Source organism: Vipera berus, assembly GCF_964194415.1.
Source record: "Vipera berus genome assembly, chromosome: 15".
NCBI lineage: Eukaryota > Metazoa > Chordata > Lepidosauria > Squamata > Viperidae > Vipera > Vipera berus.
In genome coordinates this window covers 2247106-2268892 of record NC_138218.1, presented here as the reverse complement: position 1 = coordinate 2268892, position 21787 = coordinate 2247106, and positions in this window count along the sequence as shown.

Sequence of the window (21787 nt, the reverse complement as noted above, 5' to 3'; positions counted from 1 at the left end):
AGAAAAATCTGAGACCTTTCAGATCTTTAAAGACTTTGCTAGTCTTGTCTATACCCAATTCGAGGTCAACATTGCCAGAATCCAGAGTGATCGTGGTGCTGAATTCATGTCTCAGCGTTTCCAGGACTGGATGCGTGAGAATGGGATAGTACATCAGACATCTGCTCCTTATACTCCAGCTGAAAATGGAGTGGCAGAACGCAGAAATGGGGTTTTGCAAACCATGATGCGTTGCCTTCTTGAAGATGCCAACCTTGGTCTTCCATACTGGGGTGAAGCTATCAAATATGCTAACCATATCATCAACCGCACTTGGAGTAGTGTGATAAATCAGACCCCTTATTTCATGTTGTATGGACACAAGCCTGATCTCTCACATCTCCATGTTTTTGGTTCCTATGCTATGGTCAATATTCCTTTAGCCCAAAGAAAGAAAGGGGGTCCTGCAGCAAAAAGGATGAGATTTATGGGCATTGATGATAAATCAAAATGGAGCAAATACATTGACTCTCATCATGTTATTGTGGTTTCACAATCTGCTACTTTTGAGGAAGATGCTGACTGGTCCAGAATTCATTCTAACGATCCTGGAGTTTATTTTCCTAGAGATGATGTTGCTGATGCCACGCAACCTGATGATCAAGATTCACAGGATAATGTTCCTTCCACGAGTTCTTCTCAACCTACTGTTCCGTCTTCGCAAGCCGCCGATGTTGCTGCTGGCGACAATGATGAAGATGAGGACGACACGGAAGAAGAATGGACGGTTGGCCCGAGACGTTCCAAGAGGTCCACAAAGGGAATTCCTCCAAAACGTTATTCGTGGCAAGTAACAAAAACACCTGTACCTTTGATTTGTAATGTTACACTTCCACCTGAGTAGTTCACACAGATCAAACATCTTCCTGAATCAGAACAAGATAAATGGTTTGAGGCAATACAGGCTGAAATGGACAGTCTAAAAAAACTTCAAGTGTTTACGCCTGCAAGCCCTCCAGCAAACAAGAAAGTTATTGGTACTCGATGGGTCTACAGGATCAAAAAGAAGCCAAATGGTGAGTCGTTGTACAAGGCCAGACTCGTAGCCCAGGGTTTCGCTCAACGTTATCCTGAGGACTATACGAATACATACTCACCCACAGTGCGGACTGAAAGTGTGAAAATTGCTTTAGCCACTGCAACTATCCTTGGCCTAGAGGTTTTCCAGTTCGACGTTGAAACGGCTTATCTACATGCTGATCTTGATGAGGACATCTACATGAAAGGTCCTCCAGGTTTCCGACAGCAAGAAGGGGATACCTGGTTTCTACACAAAAGTCTTTATGGTCTGAAACAGTCTGGTTTAATGTGGTACTTATGTCTTTCTGACAAACTAAATTCAATGGGCTTTATTAAGTCCGAAACTGATGAATGCGTGTTTACTAAAAGATCCGGTAATAGGTATGAGATAATTCTTGTTTATGTCGATGATATTGTTTATATTGGTCCAAATAAGCAGATGAGTGAGGTTTTTGCTAAAGCTTTACAAAAGTATTTCACATTGAAGTCTTTAGGATGTATTAACACTTATTTAGGTGTTCAAATTGCCAAAACTCAGAAGGGGTTTAGTCTCACACAAGAAGATAAGATTGAACAACTGTTACATCACTGCAACATGGAGGACGCTAAGCCTGTGAGTATACCCATGCAAACCGATTTTCACATTTTGGCACATGAACCAAGTCCTGAGTTCGAAGATCAAACACTATATCGGTCAGTTATTGGGTCGCTGCTGTATATTAGTAGTTGGACTAGACCCGACATTGCACTTAGTGTTAATCTTTTATCACGACATGTAGGCAAGGCAAAACAGTTTCATTGGACATGTGTTAAAAAGTTATTGAGGTATCTAAAACACACCAAAGACATGAAGTTGTTGTTGGAACCAACACATACTGGCTATGCAGAGTTATGTTGTTCTGCAGATTCAGATTGGGCAAGTGATAAGAAGTCACGGAAAAGTACTTCAGGTTACATGATGTTCTTAAATGGATGTCCTGTTTACTGGCATGTGCGTAAAGAGACTTTTGTTTCTTGTTCCTCTACAGAAGCTGAGTATGCTTGTGTGTCTGATGCATGCAATTCTTTAACCTGGTTTGATGCTTTAGTCACAGATATCTGGACACATCCGATTCGACCGATCACTGTGATGGAAGATAATGAATCTGTGGTTTATATTTCTGAAACACGTTTTACAGGTTCAAGGTCCAGACACATTGACATCCGATATCAAAACATAAGGCAACTGGTTAAACAAGGTTTTGTGACATTACAGTATGTGCCTACACGTGATCAAATTGCTGATATGCTGAACAAACCACTTCCTACAGCCCAGCATGAGTATCTGCGTAAGAAGATGTGCCTTACTTGAGTCTTCACTTTGCTGACGAAAGAAGGGGAATGTCACTGCACGTTTTTTTTTGTTCGTCTGAAAGTTCATTTCTAACTGTACATTTCCCCTGCTCTCTGCACCTGTTGTGATAACTTATCTGGTAACCATAATGAATCCCATATGACTAGTTATGTTATGGTTTCAGTCTGTTTAGTGCGCATGTCTAGAAAAAAGTTCTCACAGTGTTTTCTTTATTGTCTTTCACTTTGCTGTTACTGTCTGTTACGTTAGGATGTAGTCAGCTAGCTCTCTTTATAATATATACTTAGTTTTTATATTTTAGTTTTTTATATTTTTGTAATTAAAAGGTATTTAGTAAGATTATGCATCGTGTTTTATTTCCTTCCTTCATGCACATCATGCATTCTCTGAAGCACGGTCCTTCGCCCTCTACTAAGGTGATTTATACCTTAACATGGCTGTCCAGTCTCTTCTTAAAAACTTCCAGTGTTGGAGCATTCACCACTTCTGGAGGCAGGTTGTTCCACTGGTTAGTTGTTCTAACTGTCAGGAAGTTTCTCCTTAGTTCTAGTTTGCTTCTCTCCTTGACTAGTTTCCATCCGTTGCTTCTTGTCCTGCTTTCAGGTGCTTTGGAGAATAGCACCAATAGAGTATACAATGTTTTAGTAGAATTGGATTCTGAAATGGAATTAGTTAAAGATTGTATGGTGAAGTGGGCTCAAAATATTCAAGAACCAATCTTATTGGATACATGGGAGGTAATTTGAGTTAGAAATGTAAAATTTACCCAGGCTCAGAATTTAAGAGAAAACTTTTATAAAATGTTTTATAGATGGCATTTGGATCCCAAAAAATTGTCTTGCATGTATCCTAATTTACAGCGCAAATGTTGGAGATGTGGTAGTTTGGACGCTACCTATTATCATATATGGTGGACATGTAGAAATGTGAAAGCTTTTTGGATCAAAATTTGGTGGAATGTTCAAAAGATTTTAAAGAGAAAGATAAAATTTTCTCCACAATTGTTCTTATTGGGTATTATTGTAGATTGTGATACTAAAGAAACTAATTTGATGTTGAACTTGATAACAGCTGCAAGGTTATTGATAGGGCAATATTGGAAGAAGGATAGTTTGCCCACTATTGAAGAATGGACGCTTAAAGTGTCAAATTTAGCCGAAATGGCTAAGATTTCTGCTTACTTGAAGGATCATTCACCAGAAAGATACATTTCGATTTGGAGAAGATGGATAGATTATATTCAGAATAAATATGGGACTAAAAAGTTTCATTTAGCTTATGAATAGATTTTAAATTGTTATTTTTATTAGTAGTTTATTATAGTGAAATTTTTGATTAGTTCAATAATAAGGATGTTATTTGTTTATGTTACTGTATGTATATTCTAATTTGGTTTGTATTTTTGGTTTAAAGGGAGTTAAAGCACATTAAGAACTTGGTTACTTACATAGTTGGTTAATGTTAGTTAGTGTCACTGCGTGGTTTTTAACTTTGCCAGCTTCGCTCATTTCCATCTGTACATTTTCCCCTGCTCTCTGCACCTGTGTTACTCTCTTATCATGTAGCCATAGTGATTCTCACATGTCCAGCTATGTTTTGGTTTTAGACTGTTTTGTGCGCATGCCTTAAAGAAGTTTCTCACAGTTACTACAGTTACTTCTTCTGAGAGAATGTAGTCAGTTTAGGTCTTTTGTTTTCTCATTAAAAGTTTTACCATAGAATATGCCTCGGATTTTTATTCATCATGAAAATGAACCACGGTCCATCCTCCTCTGGTCGGAATGTTAATTGTTCCGCCACATTTTGGTACCAGAGGATGGTTTGTTTTTATTTTCAAGATTTATTGATAGGCAATTAGCCAGGCAGTTAGTCCGGCACTGAGGAGGCTGTGATTAATTGCTACTAATATGCCGAAGAAAAAGAGAAGGAAGAAGGCCGGTTATCAGTCTGCTGAGAAGGAGGCAGCCGTTTCACAGAGACATCTCCCTTCATGTTTACAGATTCCGTTGGCATCGGCTACACGTCTTGGAGAAGCAGCCTCTGAGCCAAGGTCAGTTTCACCGTTTTCTGTTTTTGCAGACTCTCAAGCTGATGCCCCAGTAGTAACCTAGGCTCATGGGGATCAGGCTGATTATGAGAGATTTGGTGCTAGACCTAAGGCTTCACTAGGGAAGGAAGTGATGGATTATCCTCCAAGTTCTGAGCAAACTGTGCAGGAGAAGGCTTTGCAAAGTTATTATGAACAAATTGAAGTTTTTGAGAGAGAGCTGCAAAACGCAAAGTTGTGTGCAGCATGGTATAAAAAGCAAGGGAGAGCCTCTGCTGGCATTCAGTTTTCAGAAGAAGCCATATTGCCTCCCTCTTCACAAGCATTGCCACACCCACAAGGGTCAGCCATTTTGCCTTCTTCCTCAAAGACAAAGGCACACCCATTGAGTGTTATGTCAGACAAATGGGAGCCTGACTGCCTGCTGTGTCAAATGACATGCGAGGATACAATGGTGCCTGAATCTAATGTTATAGCACCATCTGCTGGTGAGCCTGTTTTACAAGATGCATTTCAAAGAATGCCGAATGCATTTTCACAGATGTCTCTTCATCAGGCATCGCTCCAAGCTGCCACACCTCCTCATTCATTGGGAGCGTCAGCTAGAATGCCTATTAATACTGCTACTATCCAGGTTCCTGTCTCAGATGGAGCACAGCAGCCTTCAGCCCAAGTGTGGCCTCCACTAGTTTCTCTTTTTTTTTATTAAAAAGTTTTACAATATATTTTATTTTTAACAAAACACAACCCCTCCCAACCCCCTCCCCACTCCCCACCCCTCCCCAACCCCTCCCTTCCCTCCCCCTCCCCCCTCCCCCCTCCCCGACTTCCCAGAGCTAAATACAGGGTATAAAAATACAAACAATCATAATCAACCTTATGCAAACAACAATAAACTATTAAATCTATCACACTTTAACTCTTATAAAATAACTACAAGCAGTATAAATATCACATCAGTACTTATTCAAATGCTAGATGAAACTTTTTAGTCCCATATTTAGAATATAATCAATCCATTTTGTCCATCCATTATATCTCTGTTGCGAACGGCCTTTCAAGTACTCTGAGATCTTACAATCTTTTCTTCTCTTAAAATATTATATATATAATCACATCATATTTAACCCCAACACTTATATTTTCTATTGCGTGTTTCGATATTGCCCATATAGGTATCTTACAATTTAACTTATGTCTATACTTTTCCCAAACTCGCAACAGAGCATGTCTTAAAATATGTACCTTAAATTCATTATCCACCTTCTTATCATACAATAAATATGCATACCAAGCAAATAACAAATCATGACCTTCAAAATTTAATAATCTCATTTATGTTAAATTAATCCAATCACTTATCACTAACAAGGCAGCAGCTTCATAATATAGTTTAAAATTAAGCGTTTTAAGACCACCTCTCTCACACATATCCTGCATAATCTTAAATTTAACTCGTGGCCTTTTCCCTACCCAAACAAATTTATTAATACCCTTTTGCCATTCCTCCAAATTTGAATCCTTTTTAAGAATAGGTATCATTTGACATAAAAATAAAAATTTCAGCAAGACATTCATTTTCACTACTGCAATTCTTCCCAATAAAGATAATTGTAGTTTTTTCCAACTATCCAAATCTTTTTAAACTTTTCCCCATAACTTTTCATAATTATTTTCATATAACTTTACATTTGAGAGTGACAAATATATCCCCAAATATTTATGCCTTTTAACAATTTCAAATCCCATTAACTCTTCTAAAACAGCCTTTTATGATACTGTTATATTCTTAGACAACATTTTAGTTTTTTCAAAAAGTTTTTTGTATGTTAACCTTAAATCCAGAAACTTTCCCATAATGCATTATTATCTCCTTCAGTTCTACAACTGAGTCTTCAGGGTCGTCTCATTCGTCTCAAAGCAACACGCGTCATCCTCTGGTCTCTGGCCTCCTCCGATGATACTGAAATTTGATCCACTCCTGTAACTTTCTCATCTATCTGCGTTGTTCCTTCAGCACCTTGTAAATTCTCACTGCGTCATTGAAACTCTCCCTCACCATTCTTCTTTGTAGCTTCCAAAAGTGGTATGGGGGCTGCTTTTAAAACATTACTATAAAAATCACGTGCCTGCAACACTGTAGTAAGACGATGTCTCATACCTTCATACATCACCACCATACCCACTGGTATCTCCCATCTGAACTTAATATCATGTTGTCTTAATTCTTGTGCCAAAAAGGCAAATTCCTTCCTTCTCCTTAGGATTCTTGGAGGGATCTCTTTTAAAATCAAGACTTCTTGCTCAGCAATTGCAAATTTAGTATTGTAGGAGGCTTGAATAACCTCATTTCTAATTGCTCTCTTTGTAAAGTAGACCACCACATCTCTGGGTAGTTTCCTTTGTCTTGCAATCCACGAATTAACACGGGAAATTTTATCTATATCTTCCATAATTGCATCTGCTGGTCGCCCCAGCACCCCTTCCAAAGCCTCAGAAACTATTTTCTTCAAATTTTCTTTAAGATCCTCTTTTAAGCCTCTAATTCTCACAGTAAACTCGATCTCATGATACTGTACCAAGGTCAAATCACTATCAATTTTCTCCACCATATTTTCAGTCTCTGTCATTTTTGCATCTAATCTAATATTATTTTGGCTGAGATCTTCCACTCTCTCGTCCAAGTGCTCAATACATATAGCCATGCCTTGAAATGCAGATAAGATGTCTGCCCTTAGTTCTGTTAACTTCTCATCCAGAAGCCTCCACTAGTTTCTCAAATACAAAGGCCAGTGCTAACTGCAGGCCAACTTAATGCACCAGCCCCAGCCCCAGCGCCTTCTGCTGGCCAGGGTGGAATAGCAGCTCAAAGACAGTCACAGCCAGCACCAATACTACCGGCGGCTTCAATGCAACTGCCGCAAGCCCTGGCACAGGCGCCACTGGTGCCCCCTGCTGGCTATGTCCGGATGGCACAGCCTGCACAACCAGCACCACCTGCAGGCCAGTTAGATTATGCTTATTTTATTTGTAACCCTGTATTCAACTCTGGGAAGTGAGGGAGGGGGAGGGTTAGGAGGGTGGGGTGGGCTGGGTTTTGGGGTTTATATTGCAACTTTTATAAAACTTTCAATAAAATAAAAAAACAACACTGTGCTTCACTAATATTAGCAGGAATGTAATTAAAAGTTTCTTGACTACATGTAAAAAACCATCCTTGCGAGAGTCAAACATGAACAAAATTAAAGTTTCCTCAAAAGCTGTACAATTTAAACAGGTGAACTAATACGAAAACAGTGAGGTTTTTTACTTGAAAATGTACAATTAACTATTTTAGCACGTTATATTTTCAGGGATTGCTACTATTGGGGTGTGCAAAGCAATTACATCAGGGGGTATCATATGCAGTCAACCCCCAACTAGATATAGTCCCATAGTTAAAGTTTTTATACAATAGAAAGTTACTCAAGCCAGTAAAGTTTTGAATTACTGCAGAAGGAGTACAGACAGGAATCAAACATGTAATAAGAGTCAGAGATTAAGTTAAAAGGCTGTTGAGAAAAAGTATGAAAAGCTAAAATAACAGCAGACAATTCTGAGCATTGCAGAGATGATTGTATTGCAGTATAGGACACTTTCCATGTATCATCATTGTAAGCAATTGCTCCTCTCATTCTCCCTCAGTCTGGGGAAAAAAAATAGTTGGAGCTTGCAAACGTGGAGAAGGCAAAAGCAATGGGCAGATAGGAAAGGAAGAAGTTACATTTAGGCAGGAAGTTACATTTAGGCAGGAAAAATCAAATGCACAGGTATAGTATAGGTGGTACCTTGCTCAATAGTAGTAACTGTGAGAGAGATCTCGGAGTCCTAGTGGACAATCACTTAAATATGAGCCAGCAGTGTGCTGCAGCTGCCAAAAAAGCCAACACAGTGCTAAGCTGCATTAACAGAGGGATAGAATCAAGATCACGTGAAGTACTAATACCACTTTACAATGCCTTGGTAAGGCCACACCTGGAATACTGCATCCAGTTTTGGTTACCGCGATGTAAAAAAGATGTCGAGACTCTAGAAAGAGTACAGAGAAGAGCAACAAAGATGATTGGGGGACTGGAGGCTAAAACATATAGGGAACGGTTGCTGGAATTGGGTATGTGTAGTTTAATGAAGAGAAGGGTGAGGGGTGACATGATAGCAGTGTTCCAATATCTCAGGGGCTGCCACAAAGAAGAGGGAGCCAAGCTATTCTCCAAAGCGCCTGAAGGCAGGACGAGAAGCGATGGATGGAAACTAGTCAAGGAGAGAAGCAACCTAGAACTAAGGAGAAACTTCCTGACAGTTAGAACAACTAACCAGTGGAACAACCTGCCTCCAGAAGTGGTGAATGCTCCAACACTGGAAGTTTTTAAGAAGAGACTGGACAGCCATTTGTCTGAAATGGTATAGGGTTTCCTGCCTTAGCAGGGGGTTGGACTAGATGACCTCCAAGGTCCCTTCCAACGTATTATTATTATTATTATTATTATTATTATTATTATTATTATTATTATTATTATTATTATTATTATTATTATTATTATTATTATTATTATTATTACTATTATTTAAGTCATTAAACACGCAAGCCTAGGTTCTTTAGGCAAATGATATGTAATACAGCCCACATAGTCAGTTAAAGCACACTGAAGAGATAGCTTATTCTGAAAATAAAATTGAAAATCAGATTCCAGATTCCAGATGGAAAAAAACTTCTGTCAAGTAGGTTAAAACTTACAAATCTAAACAAAACAATGCAGAGTAATTTCTTTTAAAACTCAAAAGATTTCAAAAAGAATTAAAGGAAAATAAATAAAGGTTATTATTTTATAAATTGTATAAAATGTAACACTAAGATGTGGGGCTATCTATTTCCTGCTTAGAGAATTCACACATGGTAATCAACAAAGTTCTTTTGAAATGTTAAAAAGGATAGGAACACCTCAAGGTGGTGAGTAAAACAAGATAGTGTAGTGACTGATGTAAGGAAGTTGTTACAATAAGTCTTTTGGATGTAAAAGTTCAAAGAAGATCTTTTAGAAATGTAAATGACTTCAAAGACTAACTTAAGTTTCTTAGGGGGGCACGTATCGAGAAAAGAAAGTATAAATGCCTAGTTTGAAACTTGCTCAGCGCGCTCTTTGAACCCAATCCAACTTGGGAAGGGTCTAAGAGGCCGCGTTTGCAAACGCTTTCTTTCTTTCTTTATTTTCTTTATTATTTTCAATTTCTTTTCAATAAATCTTTGTTTTTGTTAACCAGACTTGTCTTTGAGTTGTGAGTATCAGATTTTGGGCTTTTAAATCTCACAATCTTGGCGCCCAACGTGGGCCTTGAAAGAGCCTCTAGGGAGGAGCTGTTCTCAGGAAAGCCCAGGGGCGCGCCTGTTGATTTCAACTGCCTGGAATTGTCTGAGATCTAGCTTCCCATTGCAGGCTCCGAGCCAAACTAAATTAACAATTCTGGTTTACAAAACCAAAGAATAGGAAAAAGGAAGAGAGTCAACAACTGAGGCCCAGGACCAGGTAACCCAGTGCACTGGCCCAGGTAAGAAACTTTTGCCCCGAAGGAGGGAAGCACGCAATTGTACCTGGGTGGTCAGGAGAGCGATTGTGGGAGGTTTCTGTGATAATGGCTTTGTGAGTGTGATGGGCTGTGTTTTGGGAACACTGGTAAGTCCAAAGCGAGTGCAGACCTGAAAGGTTGCATTTCCTTAACCCGCGAGGGGAAAGGACAGCCTGAAGGGAAGCAAACTGGTGTTGAAAATTTTGAGTGGCCATAAAATCGAGAACCTCAGGGAACCATAATCAGGGAAACTCTCAAAGAAGCTGGGCAATTGTTGTAGTTGTTGTTGTAAACCTAAAGAAAAGAAAGTATAAATGCCTAGTTTGAAACTTGCTCTTTGAACCCAATCCAACTTGGGAAGGGTCTAAGAGGCCGCGTTTGCAAACGCTTTCTTTCTTTATTTTCTTTATTATTTTCAATTTTTTTTCAATAAATCTTTGTTTTTGTTAACCAGACTTGTCTTTGAGTTGTGAGTATCAGATTTTGGGCTTTTAAATCTCACAGAATTGTCCAACAAGTACTGTCTCCTCCTTCCAGGAAAAGAACAAAACAAAAGAAAACTGCAAGCTGAAACTGCAAGAATGGGTTTTAATTTCACATCCACCCTCCCTTTCTCAGACCAGAATTCCAAGCAGAGAGAAAAAAACAGTTAAAACGACCAGCCCCCCCTTTCTCTTCCGTGTGTGTCTCTCTCTCATTCTTAGAGTAACACAGCGGGGAGCGGGGGGAGAAAGAGACTGGAGGGGGGAAAGAAAAGTTAAAAGGAATTTCACTCACAGATCCCCCATAAAACTCTTCACTTGCAAACACAACAATAAAATCAGCAATTTACTGTTCCTTTCACAGCCTGGGATGGAGGTGGCTAACACACAAACATTTACACATCAACAAATTAACTCATTCGCGTCCTTTCCAACTGCCGGCATCTTCTCATGCAAACACTTCATATTTTCTCCACGCAAACCAATCACTTATTATAATTTCAGGGAGCTGTTTACAAGCCAATGAGCTCCTTGTTCCAAATCTTTTTGTTTCTTTGTTTATTGTTAATAAGGCCTTTTTGTTTATTGTTATCAGAGGGGATTTAGACCCTCTTCCAAGTCTTGGAATAACACAGAACAACATAAACAGACATACATACACAGATACTAGTAAAACAACATTCATTTAGACATATGGCTTGTCCTGCCAGAATTGAGAAAATCAGGAAGTGATTATAGGGCCCTTTAACCATCCCCCATTTTTCTCACCATTCCAAGTCCAAGCTTAATGTTCCAAATGTACAGAGATATATATAACAAAACAAAACACACATCAATTTGGAGTTTGAGGCCAAAACAGGCCTCCCCTTTTTATTAAAAGGAGAGGAACATTTATGGTTACTTACAATTTATCCCACCAACTTCAAAAGACAGTGGGGAAAGACTAAAAGGAAAATTGAACCTGGGATCTTTTGTAGGTGTGAAGTGGGAGGTGTCCTCACCTCCCACAAAAGAATCAAATAGTCCAAAGAGCCAGGTTAAGACAGAAGACAGTTATAACACTTTCCTTGGGGCTTGCTGCCTTGTGATAAAGCGGCTGCCAATAAATTGGTTTGATAAAAGGCTGTTCCGATATCCTGTAATCTGATAACAAAATCAGGATACGGCTCAGTAGCCTTCTGCCTGATGTTAGAGAAGGCTTGATGAGGTTTGCCAGAAACAGATACTTTTCCAAATGCTTGGTAAGAAATTTGTAAAGTAGCAGCTGGTAAAAGAACTGCAACATGAACTGGAACAAAGGGACCAGACCCGTCAGCAATTTCTTTTACATTCCCCCCCCCCACTTTTGCTAATTGTTCCTTTAAAATTTGCCTCTTGGGGGTATACAATGGTTGTGAAGAAGGAGAAGAATTAACCTCTTCATGAGGAGCTGAAGGTCCAATTAAAGACAACACTGGAGGAAAAATTTTTATTTGATCATAATTAGGTGGAGGTGTTGTGGTCAATTGCTGTCCTGCCAAAGCATCAGAGCCAAATTTTTCCACTGCTTGACGGTATTGAAGCCATAGATGTAATATCTCAACTGGAGCCTGGGGTTCAAGATGTAAAGTATGCCCTATCTTTACCCAGTCCTGTAAATGGAGCGTCCCGCACTCCGGATACCAAGGACAATGTTTCCCTCTCTCTCCTATGAGCTTCTTTAACTCTGCCACGGGTGCTTTAAGGCCTGACTTTGGTAGCAGGAAGGTAAGTTCCTCTACTTGCTGCTGCTGTTGGAGAGATAGATTGCAACCCATACTTACCTCGGAGGGGTCCCGTAGGACGAAGGTACCTTTGGGTTCTATTCCAGACGAAGGTAAATATGTTGAAAGTTGCTCCCCTGGAGGGAGGTTCCTATTCCAAATCTCTTTTTGTTTGTTTTTAAAGATTTATAGGTCCCTGTTCAGGGTGCCAAAATGTGGGATTCAAAGACCAGTCAAGCAGGGTGTCCCAAATATGTCTGTCTGCCTACACAGAGTTTATTGTATTTATACAGTGTTAACAAACAGGAAATTACGCACAGCAAAAGCATTATCTATTGTTCTACTCCCTAGTCAATCTTAGAGAACATCCCAAACCTCCCAAGCGAGGGAAGAGTCTTCCTTATCTAGCCAGTTCTTATCTGGCTGGTTCTTGCAGTCCTTGGCAAGGCTAGTTAGAATGAGCTCATAGAACATGGGAATAAGATACTAAGACAGGCAGTTTGCTGCGCACGTCCCTTCATATCCTTGACCTCCATCTCTACATACCACGATTCCATGATGATAAGCCACCCTAGAAATAGTTTTCAAAGATTGCCTCCCGCATAACTAACAAAGAAGCCAGGATCCACTCAGGGATGTTCAAAAGTGGCTTTCTGGGATATCCAAGGGCAGGGAATTTGGGGGATGTGCCCATTTATTTAGGTATGACTTCTTTTGTTACACTCGGAGGATTGTCCATCTCCCAAAATTACAAGGGAAAAATTCACCTACACATGTATTATAAAGCAAACACATCATGTATTATAAATCAAAGTTTTCTACACACACACACACACACAAACACACACTAAGCCCGTTAAACAATGCCAGGGGTCTGGGTGTGCAAAGCCAGGAGTGAGGAAGCAGGTCACGTGAACAGAACCTTGGGTACTGCTGCGTCCCCCTTCAGGTTGCTGTATGTCAGAGGTGAGGAACGATGCTCTTTTTATTATTTGTGGACTTCCGCTTGCAGAATTCCTGAGCCAGCATGGACAGTATTTGGCTGGCTGAGGAATTCTGGGACTTGAAGTCCACAAGTCAAAAAAGGGCCATAGTTCTAATCTAGGCAATTGCCCAGTTCATCCCTTTCCTTTTCCCGCTGACCGCCTGCAGAGGGTACCAGGAGCCTCGCTCTGTTCTGCCAGCTGCAAACAATGTGACAGCAAGCTCAGTTAACTTTTGCTTCCACCTGCTGGAAAGATGGCACTTGCAGTGCTTCCGCCCAGCACAAAGATGGTGCCTTCCAGCACTTCCATTCACAGGTCTTCTCCACTGCGGTCATGGACGATGAAGGCAGCTCCACTTGCCCTCGCCGCCCGGGCGGCCTTCCAGCTCCGGCCCCCACGACCCCCAGGCTGACCCACTGAGATCTTTGCTGTAACTACCCCACCGGCCATCAGGGGGTAGCAAAGGACAGCTGTTGGTGCCAACTGCTGGCCCTCGGGAGCCCAGCAGCCCAGATATGCTCGGTGATAGGAGGGGACAGAGAAATTGGCAGTGCTACCGGTCTCCATGCTGCCACTGGCCGTCGCTATGCCTCGTGGGTGGGCGGGGCTGGTCCTGGTGAAAGGGAAGCCTCGTGGCTGCAAGGCTAGTTCAGCGAGGGGACCATGGAGGTGCTGGTGGGAGGTGGTGCTTGGTGCTGATCTGCAACCTGGTTGCATCCATCAAAGCCAGAACAAGCTCAGCCTTGAATTCACGGGGCAGCCCTGGAACCAGCGAGCCACCCCGCCAACAGGCTGTGCACACAGGAGATGGCCAGCACCCTGGGTGAAATAAGCCTGCGGGGCAAGATAGTCAGCAGGGTCACCAGACTCCACTGCACCCAGGGGCACACGTTGCTGGTTCCAGGGCTGCCCTGTGGATCTAAGGCGGGTTCTGACTTTGATGGACACAACCAGGTTGTACATCAGTGTCTGGTTGACCTGGGCTGAGCCAAGATGCCTTGGGCTGCCATCTCGGTGGCAATCCTGGTTCCAGCTGAAACCTTTCCTGAAGGAGAGATAAGGAGCCAGAAACTGCCCCCTCATAAAAATACAGATGGCAGACACAAAACAGACCAAGAATTTTTCCACCTGGTTCTGCTCCAGCCAACCACAAGCATAAATACTTTGACCAGTTTGAGTCCCTCAAATACTTTACACAGCATTTGTCTGAAATGGTATAGGGTTTCCTGTCTGAGCAGGGGGTTGGACTAGGTGACCTGCAAGGTCCCTTCCAACTTTATTACTATTATTAAGTTTCAGAGGACAAGGTGAATGGTCGAGTCCACCTGTTGAAGCAAAAAGTAGGGGTAACTTTTTATCAAATCTCAATCTAGTGTCTCCCAGGGCTGTATTTAGACAAATGGAAAATATGTTTCTACATGATGGGAAACAGGAAGGTGGGAAATGACAGGTGACAAAGACCACAGAAGCCCAGAACTGGTTTCCACCAGAGGCACCTTTTGCTTCAGTCTGATGAAGTTGAGGGTCTTTCCTTCGTAAGGGTCCATGTTGGGGTAGGTCAGACACCTAGATTGTGACACGGCACACTTGTTCAAATTAGAAGATCATTTAAAGGCAACATTAATCTCACAAGGAGGTTTCTCTTAATGAAAAGAGCACAGGACACAAACAGTAGAAAAAGTACAAAAGAACAGTTGATTGGACAGAAGAAATCCTGTTAATCAGAAACGTGGACAGTAAGTTAAATATCCCATAACATAACATAACCATTTAAGACTTCCAGTGGCGACGCGATGCTGAAGACAGCCGTTTTTGGGCTGCCCGCTCCGCAGCTGTGTTTTTCCATCGTAAACAGCGCCGATCAGCTGTTTAGATGGATTTATTTATTTATTTTATTTATTTATAGTTACATTTATATACCGCCCTATTCCCTGATGACTCAGGGCGGTTTACAGGGAATTAAAATCCACCATACAAAAGTTAAAAAACCAATTAAAAAAATATTAAATTACCCTGTATACATTAAAACCCCAATTAAAAATTTCTCCTCAGCCTGGGCCTGGGAGCTCAAAGAGCCAGGTCTTCAGGCCCCGGCGGAATGATCGGAGGTCGGGGGCAGTCCTCAGCTCCACCGGCAGCTGGTTCCAGAGGGCAGGCGCTCCCACCGAGAAGGCCCTATCCCTGGGTGTCACCCGCCGGCAATCTCTCACCGGCGGCACCCTGAGCAGACCCTCCCTGTGGGAGCGCACTGGGCGAAGGGCGTTTGATGCCGGCAGCAGGTGTTCCCTCAAATAGCCCGGACCCAGGCCATGTAGGGCTTTATAGGTAATAACCAGCACCTTGAATTTCACCCGGAGGGCAACCGGAAGCCAATGCAGCTCGCGGAGTAGAGGTGTTACATGGGAGTATCGGGAGACCCCCATTACAACTCGCGCGGCCGCATTCTGCACCAGTTGAAGCCTCCGAGTGGTCTTCAAGGGCAGCCCCATGTAGAGAGCGTTACAGTAGTCCAAACGGGAGGTCACAAGCGCATGAGTAACTGTGCGTAGGGCGTCTCGGTCCAGATAGGGACGCAACTGGCGCACCAGGCGAACCTGTGCAAAAGCCCCCCTGGTCACGGCTCCTATGTGGTCTTCAAAATTGAGCCGTGAATCCAGGAGGACGCCCAGGTTGCGAGCCCTATCAACGGGGGGTAACACCTCACCCCCCATCGTTAGAGGTGGAATAACTTGGTTAACCCGAGATGCCGATATGCACAGCCACTCAGTCTTGGCGGGATTGAGACGAAGCCTGTTTCTCCCCATCCAGACCTGAACCGCCTCCAGGCACCGGGACATCACGGAGAGGGCATCGCTGGGTTGGTTCGGGGTGGAAAGAAAAAGTTGGGTATCATCAGCGTACTGGTGATACCCCACACCGAAACCACGAATGATCTCGCCCAGCGGCTTCATATAGATGTTGAACAGGAGAGGCGAGAGGACCGACCCCTGCGGAACTCCACAAATGAGAGACCTCGGGGTGGATCTCTGCCCTCCTGTCAACACCGACTGCGAGCGGCCCTGGAGGTAGGAGGAGAACCACCGTAAAACGGTGCCTCCCACTCCCAACCCCCTGAGACGCCGCAGCAGGATACCATGGTCGATGGTATCGAAAGCCGCTGAGAGATCTAATAGGACCAGGACAGAGGAGCAACCCCTGTCCCTAGCCCTCCAGAGATCATTCACCAGCGCGACCAATGCCGTCTCCGTGCTGTATCCGGGCCTGAAGCCCGATTGGTACGGGTCCAGATAATCAGTTTCCTCCAGGAACAGAGGGAGCTGATGCGCCACCACACTCTCAACAACCTTCGCCAGAAAGCGAAGGTTGGAGACTGGACGATAGTTGTTTAAAACAGCCGGGTCCAAAGCAGGCTTCTTGAGAAGGGGCCTCACCACCGCCTCCTTCAAGGCGGCAGGGAAGACACCCTCCTTCAAAGAAGCAGTTATTACTGCATGGAACCAGCCTCGTGTTCCCTCCCGAGCCGCATAAGCTAGCCAGGAGGGGCACGGATCCAGTAAACAGGTGGTGGTGCTCAGTCTCCCCATGATCCTGTCCACATCATCAGGGGAAACAGGGTCGAACTCAGTCCAGATAACGTGCTCAAGACCGCCTGATTCCTCCACGTCAGACTCTGCCCAGTCAGAGTCCAGGCCGGTCCGGATCAGAGCGATTTTGTCCGCCAGATGATGACTAAACTCCTCGGCTCGTCCCTGCAAGGGATCCTCTCTCACCTCCTGGTTAAGGAGGGAGCGAGTCACCCTAAACAGGGCGGCCGGGCGATTATCTGCGGACGCGATAAGGGAGGCAAAGTAGTTAGACTTTGCCGTCCTTATCGCCGCAAGATAAGACCTTATAAAGGTTCTTAACTGCAATCGGTCGGATTCGGATCGGCTGGATCTCCAACCGCTCTCTAGACCTCGTCTCCGACGCTTCATCTCCCGGAGCTCCACAGAGAACCATGGGGCCCAACGGGATCTGCGCCGAGTCAGAGGTCGCATGGGTACAACGCAGTCGAGTGCCCTGGTGGCAGCCGTTTCCCAGGCCTCCACCAGAGCATCGACTGGGCTGTGGGTGAGGGTGATAGGTATCAGCCCAAGCGCCCTCTGGAACCGGTCCGGGTCCATTAGGCGCCTGGGGCGGAACCACCTGGTCGGTTCCGCCGCCCAGCGGCGGGGGATGGCATGACGGAAGACCAGCCTCAGGAGGTGGTGATCTGACCATGACAGAGGGGTGATGGATGGAGAACCCCCTCCCAGATCATCCAACCACTGTCCAGACAGGAACACCAGGTCGAGAGTATGATCCCCCTCGTGAGTAGGGCCCTCAATAACCTGGGTCAGGCCCATGGCTGTCATGGAAGCCATGAACTCCCGAGCTAACTCCGACGACCCCCCCAGTGATGGCAGGTTGAAGTCACCCAGGACTATAAGCCTGGGGAACTCCACCGCCAACCCTGAGAGGGTGTCGAGCAGCTCAGGCAGGGCTGTTGCCACACAGCTGGGCGCCAGGTATGTGAGCAACAAGCCCAACTGAACCCGAGGACCACATCTCAAGAGGAGGGATTCACTCCCGGCCATCTGGACAATGGTGGCCTCCCGGGGACACAAGGTCTCCCGAATAACCACTGCCACCCCACCACCCCTGCCCTGAGCCCGCGGCTGGTGCAGCACCCGGAAACCCGGCGGGCATAACTCGGTGAGAGGCACCCCTCCCTCCGAGCCCAGCCAAGTTTCCGTGATGCACGCTAGATCCGCACGTTCCTCCTCGATCAGATCACGGATGAGGGGAGCTTTGTTAACTACGGATCTAGCGTTAAAATAGACCAACCTGAGCTCAGGGGCCTGATCACCCTCATCCCCGGGTAAGAGGGCGCTAACCGGAGGGTCGGAGCGCGCCACCGCTCGGAGATAGCGGGGGCGCGATCCCAGATGTTGATATGGCCCTCCGCGCAGACACCTGCTGCCGTTCCCTATCGCCGTGGGGATTTGAAGCCCCACCCCCACATTCTCAGAGCCAGCAGCCACCTCCCCCGACCCCGTCCCGTCAGGACCTCTAACAGGACCAGACTGAGTGCCGGTTAAAGATTCCCTCCCTACCCCCCCCTCCCTCCCCCTCCCTAACCTCTTAAAATAACCGGCTAAAAATTTTATCAGGGGCCTCTTAGCATATCTTGACTCGAGGCCCCTATCTAAGCCCAACCACCTCTCGGAATCCCAAAGCTTGGGATCGTCATTAAGGGGAGTATGGAAACAGGCGACAGGTCGCACCCATGAGGCAGAAACTGCCCTAAGGGCATACAAGTCAGCTCCGGTGTAGTGATAAATCATACTGCGCTGGGATAGTCTTTTAGGGCAGATGTTATGAATATGTCCAAGGATCACTCAGTGATGGTATAGAGATGGTAAAAAGTCCAGTAGGCATATCTCCTAATCTGCAGAGCCATCTCAGCTCTCACCTGAGATGGGAAATCCAAGGGACAACCTCAGTCGTCCTCTCACTCCGGCTGAGGAGTCCAATCAAGGGCAGAGTAAGAGAAGGGAATCCTGGGCCAGGGCCACCCCAACTGGTCTCTCACACCAGTGAGGTGGCCACTGACCAGTCCAAAACCGTCCTCCCACCACGGTCCGGACCCAGCCACACTGGACTATCAGTAGGAGGGATCTTAATTCCCATCAGGTATGGAGCTAGCCAGGTGCCTGCCTGTCAACAGGGAAAATATGAACAGGCAGGCCAGGCCTCTGTCGATCCTCGCATCTCCAGCCAGCGTCACCAGTCCGGGAGGGGGGAGAACAAAAACATTCTTTCCCAACGCCCGTCCGCCAGTCCAGGCAATCTTCCAACGGCGGAGAGAGGCAGTCCCAGCAGATGTATTAAGTCCGGGAATTCGCCAACATGTCCGCCGAGGCCGATAACCAGGCCCACCGTCTGCAGCCACCAACCGGGAGGAGAGAGAGGCTCCGCGCCGCCAAAAACGGTGCCAGCCAGCTAATGATCGTAAAAAGATCTCTGACCGGTGGGATCGTCGCCGCTGCCCCTCCGACAAGCAGAGGGTATTCACGGCGAGCAAGCAGAAGAGGGAAGGCGGGGCAAGGCGTCCCGGACTTCTCGGCGCCATAGCGGAGAACATCAGGTCGACAGGCAGGCAGATTCTCAAACGCCGCTAGTTTCAATCAGCAAGCCGCTAGTTCGAAGGGGGGAAGGCTCAGCACAACAAAAAGCAGCGCCCAGCAGCTGTTTTAAAATCCCCCCAGTCCCCAAAGACGCCTCGGCAAGCCGGCAGAAGAAGGGAGCAACGCAAGGCTCCCCGGACTTCAAATCGCTGTCACAGTGTTCAGCGCCATAGCGAAGCTCAGCAGATCAGCAGGCAGGCAGTTCTCAAGCGCCGCCGGTTCAGATCAGCAAGCTAATAGTTCGGAGGGGGGAGGCTCAGCGCCACGAAGAGCAGCGCCCATCAGCTGTTCCAGAGTCCTCCAAATCCCCAAAATCGCTTCGACAAGCCGGTAGGAGAAAGAAAATTAAGCAAGGTGTCCCGGGCTTCACGGCGCTGCTCCAGCGTTCGGCGCCATAATGGAGCTCGGCAGGCGGCAGTTCTCTAGTGCCGCTAGTTCGGAGGGGGGGGGCTCAGCGCCGCAAAGAATAGCGCCCAGCAGCTGTTTGGTAAATCCCCCACCCCCAGAGTCACCCAAACATACCGTGGGCCTCCCTAAGCTAATTCCTTGGAGCCCTCGAAGAGCGCCCGAAGCTTAGGTTGCGGCCGTCGCCATCTTGGGCAGGAAAAAAAAAAAAAAAGCCCCCTCCTTGGGAGAAGAGGAGGGGGTGAGGCCCCAGGTAGGGGTTGAGCTCTCCGGGGCCGCCTGAGCTGAGAGTTTGGGTGGCTGAAGGATTGAGCCCCCCCGAAGCCTGGGTTGCTCCGAGCTGCGCAGCGTCTCTGCTCCGTGATTTATGGAGCAGAGCCAGGCGTTAGCAACCACCCCTGCCAAAAGGAAATACTTTTGATTATCAAGATGCAGGCAGAGCAGTACAGGAGGTCAAGGTGATGTGGACTCTTATCTTTACTCTCTAGCTCAATGGATTTTATAGCTTTAAAGTGAAAGTGCGCAATAAGTGAAAGTGGGGGAAGATGGCGGCTAAAACTTCTAAAGCTCTTCGGAGTGCGGGGTCTTCCCTGGTGCAACAGACCTCATTGCAAGCTTTGCTTCCTCCTGCACCTCCTCCGGCATTGACGCTTAAGGATTTACAAGATGCTCTTGGAAAGCATTCACAATTGATGTCTGACATGATGGATGAAAAGTTGAAAAAGCTGGAGGAGAAAATGGAGGAGAAAATGGAGAAATTGGAGAAGAAGATGGAAGAGAAGTTTAGAGCAATGAGGGTGGACATGTTGTCTATGATTGAATCTGTAGCTGAATGTGTGCAACAGCTGGATGTAAAAGTGGAGGATCTCAGTCAAAAGAACTCTATATTAGAAGCAAAGGTATTAGAAAATGAAGATATAAGGGATAAAATGGACGGAGAATTGAGCCTTGTTCAGTATCATCATATGCAGTATGCTATTAGAATCAGGGGTTTAAAGGAGAATCGTAAAGAAGATTTAAAGCAGCTGATTTCTGAGGTTCTGGAAGGGGTACTGGGCCAGCCAGCATCTGAAATTGAGGGAAATATGGACAAAATTTTTCGTGTAAATTCATGGATTGCAAGACAGAGGAAGTTACCCAGAGATGTGGTGGTCTATTTTACAAAGAGAGTAATTAGAGATGAAGTCATTCAAGCTGCCTATGATACTAAATTGGTAGTGGCTGAGCAAGAAGTCTTGGTTTTAAAAGAGATTGCTCCAAAGATTTTAAGGAGAAGGAAAGATTTTGCATGTCTAGTACAGGAACTTAAGAAATGTGATATTAAGTTTAGATGGGAGATTCCAGTTGGACTGGTGGTGACGCACGAAGGTAAAAGACATCATCTGGTTACTGTGGCCCAGGCACGTGATTTTTATAGTAATGTGTTAAAAGCAACCCCCCTATCATTTTTGGAAGCTGTAAAGGGATACGGCGAGGGAAAGCTTCAAGATGTTGCAGATAGACAGATAGAGGACAATGGTGTTGGAGGGGATCAAGTTACAGTCTCATCGGTTGTTGCAGGAGGCCAGAGGATGACGCGTGCCGCCCTAAGAAGAGCGAGACGAGAGCAAGAGCAAGACCAGCAGAAAGTTATGGAATCTCCAAAGCGTACTTACAGTGAAGCTGTGGACGGGGCGCGGTCCAAAGAAGTTATGGGGGTTATGACAGACGTGCTCCAAAAGCTTTGGGGTGTCAAGATTGGTGATTAAATTTTTAAATTAGAATCTCAATGGATTAAATTTATCATAGAGGAGAAAGAAAGTTTTGTTTTTTAATATTTAACACAATTTAAGATTGATGTTATTTGCTTGCTAGAAAAGTATATTAGGGTTATGGACTAAAAGTATGTGTTGAACTGAGAAT